The sequence below is a fragment of the Arvicanthis niloticus genome, chromosome 3 (assembly GCF_011762505.2).
Source record: "Arvicanthis niloticus isolate mArvNil1 chromosome 3, mArvNil1.pat.X, whole genome shotgun sequence".
Classification (NCBI taxonomy): Eukaryota; Metazoa; Chordata; class Mammalia; order Rodentia; family Muridae; genus Arvicanthis; species Arvicanthis niloticus.
Genome location: NC_047660.1, coordinates 59768533 through 59784039, shown reverse-complemented (window position 1 = coordinate 59784039; position 15507 = coordinate 59768533). Strand labels below are relative to the sequence as shown.

General features: G+C 39.2%; 1 protein-coding gene across 10 annotated transcripts in view; it reads left to right on the top strand.

Moving 5' to 3' along the window:
* Window positions 1–15507, top strand: part of Cab39l (calcium binding protein 39 like) — a 101872-nt gene that overhangs the window by 19050 nt on the left and 67315 nt on the right. The window lies entirely within an intron of this gene.

Here is a 15507-nt window from a genome sequence, read left to right as displayed (position 1 = left end):
TTCCCATCTCTCCCCACTCTGATCCTCCCATTTCCCTCCCCAAATTCATGTCCTCTTTATTATTGTTACATGTATATGCTATTGGCTTTAGTACACACACACATACACACATATAGCGTACTAAGTCTGTTTAGCTTTGCTCGTGTGTATGTGTGCACATGTGTCCATGGCTGAACACTTGGGATTGCACAACGTATGCAAGAACTGATACCAGAGAAATAGATTCTCTCTAAGCAGCCATTGCTCACTTCTAGTTCAGCTAGAAGTAGAACTTTGTAGAAATTCCCTGCTCACATTAGAATGTCGGTATTGTTATGCCTGTCTTATTCAGGCAAGCAGATTGTTGAGAGTTCATGGGTGCATTTTCGCTGCATGTATAGGGAACACAAGCACCAGGCACTCTGGTCCTCTGACTTTCCACACCCTCTTCCTTGATATTTCCTAAGCTTTGCATAGGGGATTATGGTGCAAATAAAGCAATTTGGGCTGGAGACCCCATGTATACTTATGCTCTGCATTTTGACCAGTTATGGATCTCTGCCATCATGTACATCTGTTCCAAAAAGAAGCTTCTTTGAAGAGGGGTGATCACCATACTTACCTGTGGGTATAAGGATAAGTACTTAAAATGTAGTTAAAATTACATTCATTTAGATATAATAGATTTTCCTCAAGAGTCTATACCTGCTTCACCCATAGAGAGTTGGCTAGGTTTATAGTACGAGGCATGACTTCCCTCCCATTGAGTGGGCTTTATTTAGTACAGTTAGACAGCTGTTTACTCACAAGCTAAAAGTACCTCTCTTGAGTGACAGCTTGCCAGTCCAGACACTGCTGTGGTTCATAGATTTTACAGCTGGGTAAGACTCCTGATTGGTCTCCCTTGTATCATAAGATCAAGACCTTCAGGATAACAGCTTCTAGGGCAGTTCTAGCTCAGTTCCTCCAAGTCCTGTGTCCTGAGTGTGCAGTGTCTCCAACACTAGGGTCTTACCTTCAAGATCTGGAGGGCTATCAAGGGCAATGGAATAGCCTATATTGGTTTGGGATACTTTATCTCCTGGCGAACAACTCAAGTGTATGTGTGGTAGGGGGAGGGGTATATATGTGTTGAGATCAGAGGATAACTTCTGTCATTTGTTCTCTTTCTGCCACATCGCTCTGGAGATGGAATTCAGACCTTCAGGCTTGGTGACAGCACCTTTACCTTCAGAGCCATCTTGCTGGTGCTTGAAAGTGCCTTTCTGTTGAGTTGGCATTAATTAGTCACTGTTAATAAATCATATATTTAAGTTATAGAATTCTGTTTGTTTAGGCATTCTGACAGTCACAAAGTTTAAGTTAGGAAAGACTTTGAGGCAGGTGCTACAGTTTGTTGGATAAAGATTTGACAGAAAAATCCTGCAGTGTAGGCAGAGAGTGAAAGCTGAGCTATGAACCTATGTCACAAAAAAGAGAGGGGGTGGAGGTGGTATGAAATGGGACTGACTCAAGAGTGCCCCAAATTGAACATAGAAAAGGAAGAGAGTGGAAAGCTAGATGGTAAAATGGCTTTCAAGCCAAATTCATGCATGAACTTTCTTTAAAAATTTAAATATCAACACAAATTTATTTACAGGATATATGTGAAATTATGATAAAAAGAAACAACCTAAATCATTTTATAAAATCAGCCTTATGAAATCAAGTTACGCTTCTCCAGTGGATCTTAGGTACCATTCGGTTAGGGCCATAATGTTGAGGAACAGATAGCAAATTTTACAGGTGTAGTCTCTAGATAGTAGAATTGTATCTTTCAGCATTTATGAGTGTTAATAATTTAGCTGAAAGCAGCTAGCATGATACTGGAGTATAGAGGTCTCAGAGCAATTGTTACCTTTGGATGTGTACTGAAAGTTCATGAACTGGACTTATCAAGAGGTCAAGAGACGCTCTAATGGCCTTGGAGAATGGTGGAAAGCCCAGGAAAACCAGTTGTGTGCTAAAATGCTGAAGGAATAAGCAGCAGTGGCACCCTAGAGAAATAGAGTTTCTTTGTAGTTTAGAAAGTTACAGGTGAAAAAGAAATGGAGGAGTACAGAGACAGTAGACTGGAAGAAGGAAGAGGACTGATACAATGCATGATTCCTGATGCTGTATAAGATATGTGTGCCTAAATAGTGATCCAGTCAATATAGTCTCAGTTTGTGAAAGCCATATGACTGGAGAAACATCCCTAGGCTGAAACCTTAGCCAGAATAATTCTGCTAATAGTTTTTAGAAACCATGTGAGATAATAAATCTTAAACTCTATGTTTCTAATTTATAAATGGGGACAATTGTTATTCAGTTAGAATGATGCTAATATCGGTAACTAAGTTGAGTGGTACAATAGATTAGTATGTACCCCTAAATTCCTATGTTGAAACCTAAAGCTCGGTGAGATGGTATTTGAAATGATAAGTCTTAAGGCTTGAGCCCCTGTGAATAGCTTACTTAACTCTCTTTTATGAAAGAATAGAAGAAGGATCAGATTGACTTCTGTGAACTAAGGAAGTAGATAGACACTAACCACTCAGTGAATCTGCTATGTCCTTGATCATGCACTGTCCAACCTTCAGAAACATGATAGAAATATCTGTGTATTCTATGTAGCAGCTTAAACAGAACAAGAAATATGCTGTTAGAACAAAGATTTTATTTTATTTCATTTCATGCAAATGAGTGTCTACTTACCATTTGAATACACTGCTTACAAAGGCCAGAAGAGGGCATAAGATCCCTAAGACTGGAATTGCAGAGGATTTGTGAGCTGCCTTGTGGGTGCTAGAAATTGAAATGTGTCCTCTGGAAGAGCAATCAGTGTTCTTAACTACTGAGCCATCCCTCTAACCTCAGAACAAATACTTTTAAAGTATATATAGCTTTGAGGTCAGTAATAGATGATTGGTGAGTGGGTTTTGCAGATCCACTTGAGTGAAAACATGAAGTTCCAGCCTCAGGGAAGCTGTAGACTCATATCCTTTGATGAGGTCACCAATTAGGGCTCAAATAAACTCAGAGGAATCTAATTAAAAAACTGAAGAAAGAGAATCATTATAGCACTTTAACTATAGTACTGTGCAAACTAAATAATAAACAAAATAATCACAAGATGTAGAGGGAGGGAGGGACCTGGATGGGAGAGGGGAAGGGGAGGGAAAAAAGTAGGGGCAGTATCAAGTATGAGAAGAGACAGGAGAGAAGTCCAGAGGGCCAGGACAATGAATAGAAGTATGTAGTAGCAGTGGGAGATGGGGAAAGGGGGTTGGGGGGAAAAAAACCACTGGAAAGTCCCAGATGTCAGGGATGCAAGAGACTCCCAGGAACCAGTGGGGATGACATTAGCCAAAATACCCAACAAAGAAGAGATAGAGCCTAAAGAAACCACCTCCAGTATATGGACATGGCCCCCAGTGAAGAGATAGGGCCACCCACCCATCTCACAATTTTTAACCCAGAATTGTTCCTATCTAAAGGAAATGCAAGGACAAAAAAAAAAAAAAAAAAAAAAATGAAGCAGAGACTGAAAGAAAGGCCATCCAGAGACTGCCCCACCTTGGGATCCATCCCATCTGCAGACATCAAACCCTGACACAATTTCTGATACCAAGAAGTGCTTGCAGACAGAAGCCTGGTTAACTATCCTCTGAGAGGCTCTGCCAGCACCTAACTAATTCAGATGCAGATACAGCCAACCACTGAACTGAGCCTGGGGACCCTAATGGAGGAGTTAGTTAGGGGAAGTACTGAAGGAGCTGAAGGCAATTGCAACCCCATAGGAAGAACAATATTAACTAAACAGACCCCCTCAGAGCTCCCAGGGTCTAAGCCACCAACCAAAGAGTATACATAGGTTGGTTCATGGTTCCTACTACATATGTAGCAGAGAGTTGCCTCATCTGGCATCAGTGGGAGGGAAGGCGATTAGTTCTGTGGAAGCTTGTGGCCCCAGCAGAGGGGGATGCTAGAGATGTGAGACTGGAGTCGGTGGGTGTGTAGGGGAGCATCCTTTTAGAGGCAAAGGGAGTTTTCAGAGGGGAAACCAGGAAGGGGATGACATTTCAAAGGTAAATAAATAAAATAATAATTCTTTTTTAAATGGGGATATTCCTTGATTTGTTTTTCAGCTTCTTTCCCTAGAATAACCAACGTAGATGAGGAGTGAACCAAGAGAGACCAGAGCAGATGAGTTCTGTTACTTTGTTACTCTGTTTAGCCATGGATTAATAATTAATGATAAGGCACGTCTGGAATATTCCCAAAGCATTCGTCCTTTAGAAGTTCCGCCATATTCTGATTTTATGAAAGCCAAATTGAGTATCTTTAGCAACTTTCAAGGCCACATAGTTAATTCTTCCTGAAGTGGAAATGAGAAGAAATCTAGAGGTGCCTGCACACATGGGCAGCCCAGCAGGCCTCCAAAAAGGGCAGACAGCAGGTTCTTTGCTCTGTGGCTCCTTTCTTGTATAAGGCTATTGAGGACTAATCCTGTGCTGTTCCATATCAGCTTAAGGGAAATTCATAATTGTTTGTACCTAAGTTCTGGTGTTTAACGATGGGAAAAATGTTGGAATAGAACATGAACAGAAGGTGAGAGTGTAAAAAGCAGTGCGAAGCTGCTAGAGAGACGCCCAGCAATTTGAGCATCCATGTCAGGCAGCTTCTCATCACCTATAACTCCAGCTTCCAGAGACTTACCACTCCCTTCTATTCTCCATAACACTTGCACTTCTGTGTACAGAACTACATACAGGCCTAAACATATACCTAATTAAAATTAAATTAAAATTAAATTTTAGAAAGATGGTGGGGAGAAGAAAGACATAAATATTACTTTAAAAGCAACGGTTTGTTTTTCCTCATTGTAGAAAATTCTACGGGTCTCTAACATATCTTTTGTATATCTCTTAGTGTAACATATGCATGTATGCTTACTTTATGAAGGTAAAGTAATACAGTAATTTCAGCTATTACTTGTTTTGAGTATAAACTTGTTGCAGTGTGATTGGTTTATTGGGGAATGACTAGAGCATAAGGTAGGTGTCTTGTGTGCTTTAGAATCCACTCCACTGAACCATACTCAAGAGACATACACACCCACACATGCTCTACTGTGTCTACACATCTACTGAGAAAGATCTCAGACAGGAACACCCATTCTTCATCTTTGCTTTTTCATGTGTGTCTTAGTGTTCTATTGCTGTGACAAGACATCATGATGATGGCAACTCTAATAAAAGGAACTATTTTTTCATTGGGACTTGCTGACAGTTTTAGAGGATTACTCTATTATCCTTATGGTGAGAAACGTGCTGGCATGTAGGCAGACATAGCTGAGAGTTGCATAGCCAAAGGCAGCAGGAAGAGGAGAGTAAGTAGTTGGATCCACAGACAGCGAGAGGAAACTCTGGACTTGGCATGGGCTTCTGCAACCATAAAGCCCACCCACTTACAAGCACAAGGCCACACCTCCTAATTCCTGTCAATGACCTAATGACAAAGCATTCAAATTTCTATTCCTATTCAAACCAACCCAGTGTGTCTTTTTTCTTTCCCTTACTTGATTCTTCGAGTGTATGCAGAGAGTGGTAATTTTGTTTGTTTGTTTTGGGTTTTTTTTTTTTTTTTTTTTGGTTTGTTGGTTGTTATTTGTTTTTTTTTTTTTTTTTGTTTTTTTTTTTTTTTTTTTTTTTTTTTTATTTTGTTTTCAAGATGTGACCTCAAATAATGTTACTGTGACACGTTCATTTTTTTTTTTAATTGGATATTTTATTTACATTTCAGATGTCATTCCCTTACCCCATTTCCCACCCCGCCCCCCGGGCCCCCATCTCATCCCCTCTCCTCCTGATTCAATGAGGATATGCCCCCACCCAACCCCCAACTCCCACCTCCCCATCCTCAAATTCCCCCATACTGGGCATCCAGCTTTCATGGGACCAAGGATCTCCTCTTCCACCTATGCCCAACAAGGCCATCCTCCCCTACATACACAGCTGGAGCCATGGGCCCCTCCCTATGTACTCTCAGGCTGGTGGTTTAGACCCTGACAGCTCTGGTTGGTTGGTATTTTTGCTCTCCCCATGGGACTACAAACCCTTTCAGCTCCTTCAGTCTTCTCTCTCACTCCTCCATTGGGAACCCCATGATCAGTTCAATGGTTAGCTGTGGGCATCTGCCTCTGTATATGTCAGGCTCTCTCAGAGCCTCTACGGAGACAGCTATATCAGGCTCCTGTCAGCATGCACTTCCTGGCATCCACATCAGTCACCTGTGGTGACTGCACAAGGTATGGATACCCAGGTGGAACAGTCTCCAGACAGCCCCGCCTTCAGTTTCTGTCCCACACTTTGTCTCCATATTTGCTCCCATGAATATTTTGTTACTCCTTCTAAGAAGGACCAAATCACCCACACTTTGGTCTTCCTTGTTCATGAGCTTCATGTGGTCTGTGAGTTGCATCTTGGGTATTGCGAGCTTCTGGGCTAATATCCAATTATCAGTGAATGAATACCATCTGTGTTCTTTTGTGATTGGGTTACCTCACTCAGGATGATATTTTCTAATTCCATCCATTTTGCCTAAGAATTTCTCAAATTCATTGTTTTTAATAGCTGAGTAATACTCCTGTGTAAATGTACCACATTTTCTGTATCCATTCCTCTGTTGAAGGACAGCTGGGTTCTTTCCAGCTTCTGGCTATTATAAATAAGGCTGCTATGAACATAGTGGAGCATATGTCCTTGTTATATGTTAGAGCATCTTCTGGGTATATGCCCAGGAGTGATATAGCTGGGCTCAGGTAATGCTATGTCCAATTTTCTGATGAACCACCAGACTGATTTCCAGAGTGGTTGTACCAGCTTGCAATCCCACCAGCAATGGAGGCGTGTTCCTCTTTCTCCACATCCTCACCAGCATCTACTATCACCTGAGTTTTTGATCTTAGCCATTCTGACTGGTGTGAGGTAGAATCTCAGCGTTGTTTTGATTTGCATTTCCCTGATGACTAAGGATGCTGGACATTTCTTTAGGTGCTTTTTCGGCCATTCGAGTTTCCTCAGTTGAGAATTCTTTGTTTAGCTCTGTACTCCATTTTTTAATGGGGTTATTTTGTCTAGTACTATATTGAATAGGTAGGGAGAGAGTGGGCAGCCTTGTCTAGTCCCTGATTTTAATGGGATTGCTTCAAGTTTCTCTCCATTTAATTTGATGTTGGCTAGTGGTTTTCTGTATATTGCTTTTACTATGTTTAGGTATGGGCCTTGAATTCCTGATCTTTCCAAGACTTTTACCATGAAGGGATGTTGAATTTTGTCAAATACTTTCTCAGCATCTAGTGAGATAATCACATGGTTTTTTCTTTGAGTTTGTTTATATAGTGGATTACATTGTTGGATTTCAGAATATTGAACTATCCATGCATTCCTGGGATAAATCCTACTTGATCATGGTGGATGATTGTTTTGATGTGTTCTTGGATTCCATTTTTGAGAATTTTATTGAGTGTTTTTACATTAATATTCATAAGGGGGATTGGTCTGAAGTTCTCTTTGTTGGGTCTTTGTGTGGTTTAGGTATGAGTGTAATTGTGGCTTCTTAGAAGGAATTGGGTAGTGTTCCTTCTGTTTGTATTTTGTGGAATAGTTTGAAGAAAATTGATGTTAGGTCTTCCTTGAAGGTCTGATAGAATTCTGCACTGAAACTTTCTGGTCCTGGGCTTTTTTTGGTGCTGAGACTTTTAATGACTATTTCTTTAGGGATTATGGGATTGTTTATATGGTTTATCTGCTCCTGATTTAACTTTGGTACCTGGTATCTGTCTAGAAAATTGTCCATTTCCTCCAGATTTTCCAGTTTTGTTGAGTATAGGCTTTTGTAGTAGGATCTTATGATTTTTTTGAATTTCCTCAGTTCTGTTGTTATGTCTCCCTTTTTAATTTGTGTACTGTCTCTGTGCCCTCTAGTTAGTCTGGCTAACAGTTTATCTGTCTTGTTGATTTTTCTCAAAGAACCAGCTCCTGGTTTTGTTGATACTTTGTATAGTTCTTTTTGTTTCTACTGGGTTGATTTCAGCCCTGAGTTTGATTATTTCCTCTTGGGTGTATTTGCTTTTTGTTCTAGATCTTTCAGGTGTGCTGTCAAGTTGCTAATGTATACTCTCTCCAGTTTCTTTTTGTAGACACTTAGAGCTATGAATTTTTCTCTTAGCTCTGCTTTCATTGTGTCCTATAAGTTTTGGTATGACAAGCCTTCATTTTCATTAAATTCTAAAAGTCTTTGATTTCTTTCTTTATTTCTTTATTTCTTCCTTGACCAAGTCATCATTCAGTATAGTGTTTTTCATGGTTTTTTACATGATACTAGTAAGACCTGGAGTCTTGTTTCAAAAATTGATACAGTTAATTAGGATGCTTTTGAGATATTGATGACCAAAGGTCTATCAGAACCATCTTTGTCACCATATGGACAGAGCTCAACTTTGAATGAAGTACAGGAGATACGAATGCGGAAAAATAACTCAGTGACACTGTTTAAATTTGAGCTGAGTTAGCTTTTCTTTATTTTATTTATTTGCATTCCATTTGTTGCCCTCCCCCTTGTGATCCCCCCTCCAAGAGTTCTTTCCCTCACCCACCTCCTCTTTGCCTCTGAGAGAGTGCTCCCCCACAAGCCCCATCTCACCCATCCACCCACCACCCTTCCCTGGGGCATCAGGTTTCTACAGGATTAGGCACATCCTTAGTGATCTCTTCCACTGAGGTCAGACAAGACAGTCCTCTACTACATGTGTGCTGGAAGCCATGGACCAGCCCATGTATGTTCTTTAGTTAGTGGCTTAGTTTCTGGGAATTCCAAGGGTTCTGGGTTAGTTGATACTGTTGGTCTTCCTATGGGGTTACCATTCCCTTCAACTCCTTTAATACTTCCCCTAAGTCTTCCATAGAGGTCTCCAACCTCATACCAATGGTTGGCTATAACTATCTGCATTTGTCTCAGTCAGCTGCTGGAAGAGCCTCTCAGGGAACAGCCATACTAGGCTCCTCTCTTCTGCCATCCCCAAGGTTCAATTTATCTTGATTTTTAGTAGTTTCTGCTCTCTGGCTGAAGAAGATGAGTCTTTACAATGAAATAAGGGCCTTCTATCTTTCACAGCAGTCTCTAAGATAATATTTGGGTAATATGAAAGGCAACATTGTTTGGGATAGCCCCAGCTCCAGTTGCTCGGGACCCACGTGAAGGTCAAGCTGCACATCTACATATGAGCAGGGAGGCCATGTCCAGCCTGTGTATGTTCTTTGGTTGGTGGTTTAGACTCTGAGAACCCCAAGGGTCCAGGCTAGTTGACACTGTTGTTCTTTTTGGAGATCCCATCCCTTCTGGGACCCATAATTCTTCCTCCTATTCTTGCATAAGAGCCCCCAAGCCCCATCCACTGTTTGGCTGTGATGTCTGTATCTGAGTAAGCTGCTGGATGGAGCCTTTTAGAAGACAACATGCTCCTGTCTATAAGCATAACAGAGTATCATTAATAGTGTTAGGGATTGGTGCTTGTCCATGGGATGGGTGTCAAGTTAGGTGGGTTATTGGTTGCCCATTCCCTCATCCAGGGTTTCTCACTTTTGTTACTGTTAACATTTTTCTCTAGATCATCCTTTGCTGAGATGTATGTTCTCTTCTTATAGAATGATTACCACTACTTCTGGTCTTTTCCCTGTAGATACTATGACAATCAAAAACATCTTGAAACATTATTATAAAATATACCCTCTGTGGACTTATGAAATTATCTTGGCAAAACCATTTAATTTTTATTACACATTTTATTATCAGTGTAATTTGTGTTTATAGGACACACATGGGATAGAGGAATAGGTTAAATGACATTACCATCAAAATATTCTCAGGTTTTATATACTTGGCTATACTTTATTCCTTGACAAAGAATTAGTTTCAAAAGGGGCAAGGGTGATTCCAAACAATTATATTTAGTTTAAAATAATTAACCTTTGTATCCAATGACTGGATAAATATTTCTTTATAGTCTCTCTTAGTTGTCTTATAATTTACTATTTCAGCATTTTTTCTATTGGTACATTGCTATATATTTGTAGATTTTATCAAATTTTTCAAAGAATCCATTTTTTTAAATTTTTTTCATTTGGTTGATATATGTTCCTTATTTTTCCTGCATTGCTTTATTTTCTTTGGAGTGTGTGTGTGTGTGTGAATGCAAGTGTGTATATGTGTTTATGTGATGCACCATGTATGGTACATGAACATAGGAATTTATTCTAGCTTCTTCATTTGGAAGCTGGGGTCATTAAAAGCCCATCTTTTTTTCTACAAGTGTGTAACGTGAAGCATGCCTCTTTAAGTTAACCAGCAGGCCACAGATTTTAGTAGTCACTCATTTTCCTTGTTTTCCTTTAGTTCTAAGTACTTTCTAATTTCCCCCCGTTTCTGTGAAGCCCTATGGATTTTTTAGTAGTGTGGTATCTATTTCTCAAATATTTGGGGATTTCATAGACACTATTTATTACTGCCTTGAAAGTTAATATGATCTAGTATTATTTAAATTGTGGTGTGTCTCCAAGCTTTTCTGTATATCTTTGAGAATGACCTGTCTTGTTAGTTAGTTCACATACATTAAAAAAAAAAGTGTAGATTTTTATTTTTATTCTTTTAGTTCTTCTAATTATTTCTTAATGTGTGTTAAAGCTCTGCAATTGGGTACAAGTGTATTTAGAATGTGAGGCCTTAATGAATTGACCCTTTTGTAATTATCTTTATCCTTGGTGATAGTCTTTGTCCGAAATTGAAATGGGCTTCTTGTAGGCAACTTGTCACTCGCGTAATTGGGTCTTTCTTTTTTTTCTTCCTCTTCCTCCTCCTTCTTTTCTTCATTTTTGCTTTTGAAATGGCTTTCAGTATGCAGTCTGAGCTGGCCTGAACTTGCTGTATAGACCAGGCTAGCCTTGAACTGATAGTGATCTACTTGCCTAATTCCCAAGTGCTGGGGTTAAAGGCATGTGCCACCATGCCCAGACCATAAATTCTGATTCTTAATCTAGTGTTTGGCACATTTGAATGTAATGTGATTATTGATTAAAAGTTGCATTTTAATTCTCCAGCTCACTATTTTTTTTTTATTTATCCCTTTTATTACTTGTTTCCCTCCTCTCCAACCCCTTTTTATGCCTTCTTTTGGGTTGATATTAGCAGTTTTTATTACCTTCTACTTTAATTGGAATATTAACTGTATTTGTTTGGGCTTCTTGTTTGTTTAGTAACTTTCACCAGAGTGTTCACATTTAATACCAGTCAACCTCTAGTCATGTTCTTCCATTTTCTGCTCCAGGCCTTATTATTTCTTCTAGAGTGTTACTTTTGCTTCAAAAACATATTGTCTTTTAAATGCTTTGTTTTGTTTTGCATCTTAACTTGGTGTCCAGGGGGCAGAGATGTGTGCCAGGTCAGAAGACAACTTACAAAAACTGGTTCTCTTCTCTTACCATATAGATTATCAGGTTTGACAGCAAGCACTTTTACCTACTAAACCATCTTGCTGGCCCTGAAAAGGGAGTTTTGAAATAAGGAAAAACATGTTTTATTCTTTTAGTGTTGACTGCTTTGTAAAAATTTTCTATAATTGTGATAATTTTTTCTGCCTTCAGAAGGGACCTTTGTTTGTTTGTTTGTTTGTTTGTTTTGTGCATAGCGTCTCAATGTAACCCTGAGTATTCTCGAATTCACTTGTGCCCCAGGCTCCACTCAAAGAGATCTGCCTGTCTTGAACTACTTACTAACATAATCTCTGGCATATATAGTATGGGGTGGGTATGTGTGTGTGTGTGTGTGTGTGTGTGTGTGTGTGCGCACACTATATGCTGGGTGGTTTATTGGTTTATCTTCTTTTTTTTTGGTGTTTTTGTTTTTTCATTTTTATCACTAGCATTCAGATCCAGGGCTTGGCACATATGAGACAAGGGCTCTACTACTGAGCCCCGTCCGCAGCCCTAACACCCTGGTGGGGGGGGCGGGGGGTTATATGTACTGGTTAACCAGCACGTGTCCTCGTGTGGTGGCCAGGGGACACCGCTTGTTGTTGTTCCTTAGGCTGTGCCACTCACATCTCTCCCTTGCACACACACAATCCTCACCCCTTTAAGGACAAGAGTTCTCACAGGCTAATAAGTAAGCTAGGCTAACTGACCAGGGAGCCTCCTGGATTTGCCTCATTCCACCTCCTTGGCTTTGAGGTGGCAAGAGCTTTCTACTATGTCCATTTATTTTGAGTACATGCCAAAAAGTCTATGTATATTCTATATTCTATGTGTGTATGTTAGACTTTTAAGAATTTATCTGGCTTTTTTTTTTAAATCTCCTCTCTAGGATCACTTAAATCTCTTCAAAAGAATTTTATATTTTCAAGGCTTATTTTTCAGCTCTATTAGGAGGCACCAATACTATCTTTACTACAAGTGTGGTCTCAAAACTGAGACAATATTTTTTAGTACATATCCTGATTTCTTTCCATGTACTGTTGGAATCATGGTTAGTACCAGCCTTGTAAGTCCTGGACGTCTGTGTACCTGCTTCTTCTGGTAGCTCCTGAACTTGGAAGGTTTTCACAGATTTGTGCTTGTCAGCTCTCTGATCATAGTTTGCAGGGAAGTCTTTGTATTTCCAGGATTTTCTTTATAGCTCTCTCCTGTTGGGGGCTCATGGGGTGGCTTCTAGTCCTATTGACTTTCTTTAGTTTACAACTGTCTTTTTCCTCGGGGAGATTACTGTAGTATTTGGGGTCTTCTGCTGTGGATGAGGCAATGGTTAAAACTTACTTTGTACCAAGGATTGTCTTATGCACAGTGTCAAGGATTGTCTTATGCACAGTGTTTACTGTGTGCTGCTTATCTCTTAAATTATGTGGATAGAAGAGTAAAAATTCACCCCATCCCTGCTTATCATATTCTCAGGCAAAAGTCACTACAGCTGTGTTTTCATTCTACATAATCTTTATAAGAATATTCTTTTTTGAATATAAGAATTTTTTTTGTTTACTTTATCTATTGAAAATTTAAAATCTATTTTTATTGCTATGGTCAGAGAAGAAAGTCCATCTCATTTCAGTTTTGTTTTGTTTTGGGAAAAGTAGGATAGATGTTTTGTGATCTAATAGGCTTCTTATTAATTGTTTGTACACATAAGTATCTGTATGTGAGAAGAACAGTGAGGCCTGGGACAGAGCCCTGAATCTTTGAACATGCCAGATAGATGAGCTGGGTGCTTTGCCATTGAGCAACATCCTTTTCCCCTCTTGCTGTGGTTCCTCTTTCTCTGCTGAGTTCCCAATACATTGCTGATTCATATATGGTCTTTTGATTTTAAAGGTACTTTAAAACATTTACCTTGTGGTTGGTCCAAGAACTACTCTTACAATCTGAAATTCTTTCATTATGGCAGGACTCTTAAGGATGTATCCGAGTTATGGGCACTTAATGATGCTTACCAATTTAGAGTAATTCCCATTTGATGTCTCCTTTCTAAAAAAATAAAACTAGACCTGGGAAACTGACAGGAATTCAAGGCCAGATTTGACTTAAGCAGTGAGGAACTATTTTGAAAGAAAAGGAAGGAAATAAAGCTATTTTTTTTTCAAATGAGATTAAAGGAATAATTTGCTGACTAATCTCTAGATAAACATGATACCTACTCTTAGATGCTAAGAAATATTCAAATAATTATGTATAGTATATTTAAAATTCAAAACTCTGTTTAACCTGTGAATATAACTCAGTGATAGAGCACTCGCCTAATATTTATAAACATCTGGATTTGAATCCCATTATTGTAAAACAAAACCTATCACTCCCCAGTTTCACTACTGTAAATGAGCCACATTAACTGTATGTACTACATTTTCCATGTATATGTGTGCATATGTGCCACACTTTGCATGTGGTCAGAAGACAGTTTGCAGTTTAGTTCCCATCATCTACCATGTGGGTCTTAGAGATTGAATTTTTAGTCATCAGCCTTGATGCCAAGCACCTTTATCTGCCTAGCCATTCCACTAGCCCAGAATATATATTTTAAGGCCACATTTTATATATGTAATTTTCTTCAGATATCTACACTTTAATTGAGCTCACATTCTTTTTTCTTTTTTTTTTTTTTTTTTTTTTTTTTTTTTTTTTTTAAAGATTTATTTATATAATGTAGTGAGTACACTGTTGCTGTCATCAGCCACACCAGATGAGGGCATCCGATCTTATTACAGCCACCATGTGGTTGCTGGGAATTGAACTCAGGACCTTTGGAAGAGTAGTCAGTGCAGGTAACCACTGAGCCATCTCTCCAGCCCTTGTTTGTTTGTTTGTTTGTTTGTTTGTTTGTTTGTTTAAGATTTATAGAGCTCACATTCTTGGACATACATTATTTCTGTTGAGAAGGATTAGTGTATGGGTAATGGGTCCCGTAGCTACTGCTGTTAGACTTATAATTGGAAGTTCTGTCAGGAGAAGAATCAAGGCCTGTTACATATTGAGAGCTGGAACATAACTCCAACTCAGCTGCAACTCAGAGCTGGCAACTCCAGTTCCAAATAACCTGAAAGTACCATCTGAGCCACCTTTCCACTCTGCTTCCCCAGTGCCTAGTTTTCAAGCTTTGCAGAAAGAGCCATCACTTTAAGGTATTTTACTATATATTTGTAGATGTGAGAATTTTTTAAATGTTCTCTGTGGCCTTTCCAATCCTCACTGAAAAGGTTTAATGGAGCTTGACCACGAGTGCTTAGACAGAAAACTTTCCATTGAAATAGTTGCATCTAGTTCGCAGTAAAACATTATGAGGCTCTAGTTAGATTTATGATGTTTGTATTTTTTTGTGTTCTTATAATTATGACTGCAAGTGTTGATTTGCACTTGAAAACAATATACTGAATTCATTGCCATTTTATAAAAGCACACTGCTAAAATTGAATTAAAAGAAACTTTATCTTCTGCTTTCTCAGCTTTTTGGTTGAATTGGTAGTGCCTGCATATATCTTCACCACACTTTCTCATTATAACAGGGAGGTGCATCCTCCCTGAGGAGCCAACACATTAGCAGACCAATCAGTTATTATTATATCAATAAGCCCTTGCTGGGAACCTTCATTTACATTTTTAAGGAAGATGGTCCAGGCAGCTTAATCTTTTGACAAAATCCCATCCAGGACTTTATCCAGGAATTGCTTTGAGACTTTAAGGGAATAAAAGCTATATCAAATTTTCCTTTTGTGTATTTTTAGTCTTTTCTTTTTGCCCAGGAATTAATTTTGCCTCTACTTAATTGCTTTACAGGCATTCTTGTAATGTTACACAATAGAAGAGGGAGGGAGAGAGGGAGGGAGGGAGGGAGGGAGGGAGGGAGGGAGGGAGAGAGAAAAAGGAGCTGTGACTGTGTGGTATGTATCCCACACCCCGTGCTAGAGAAGGA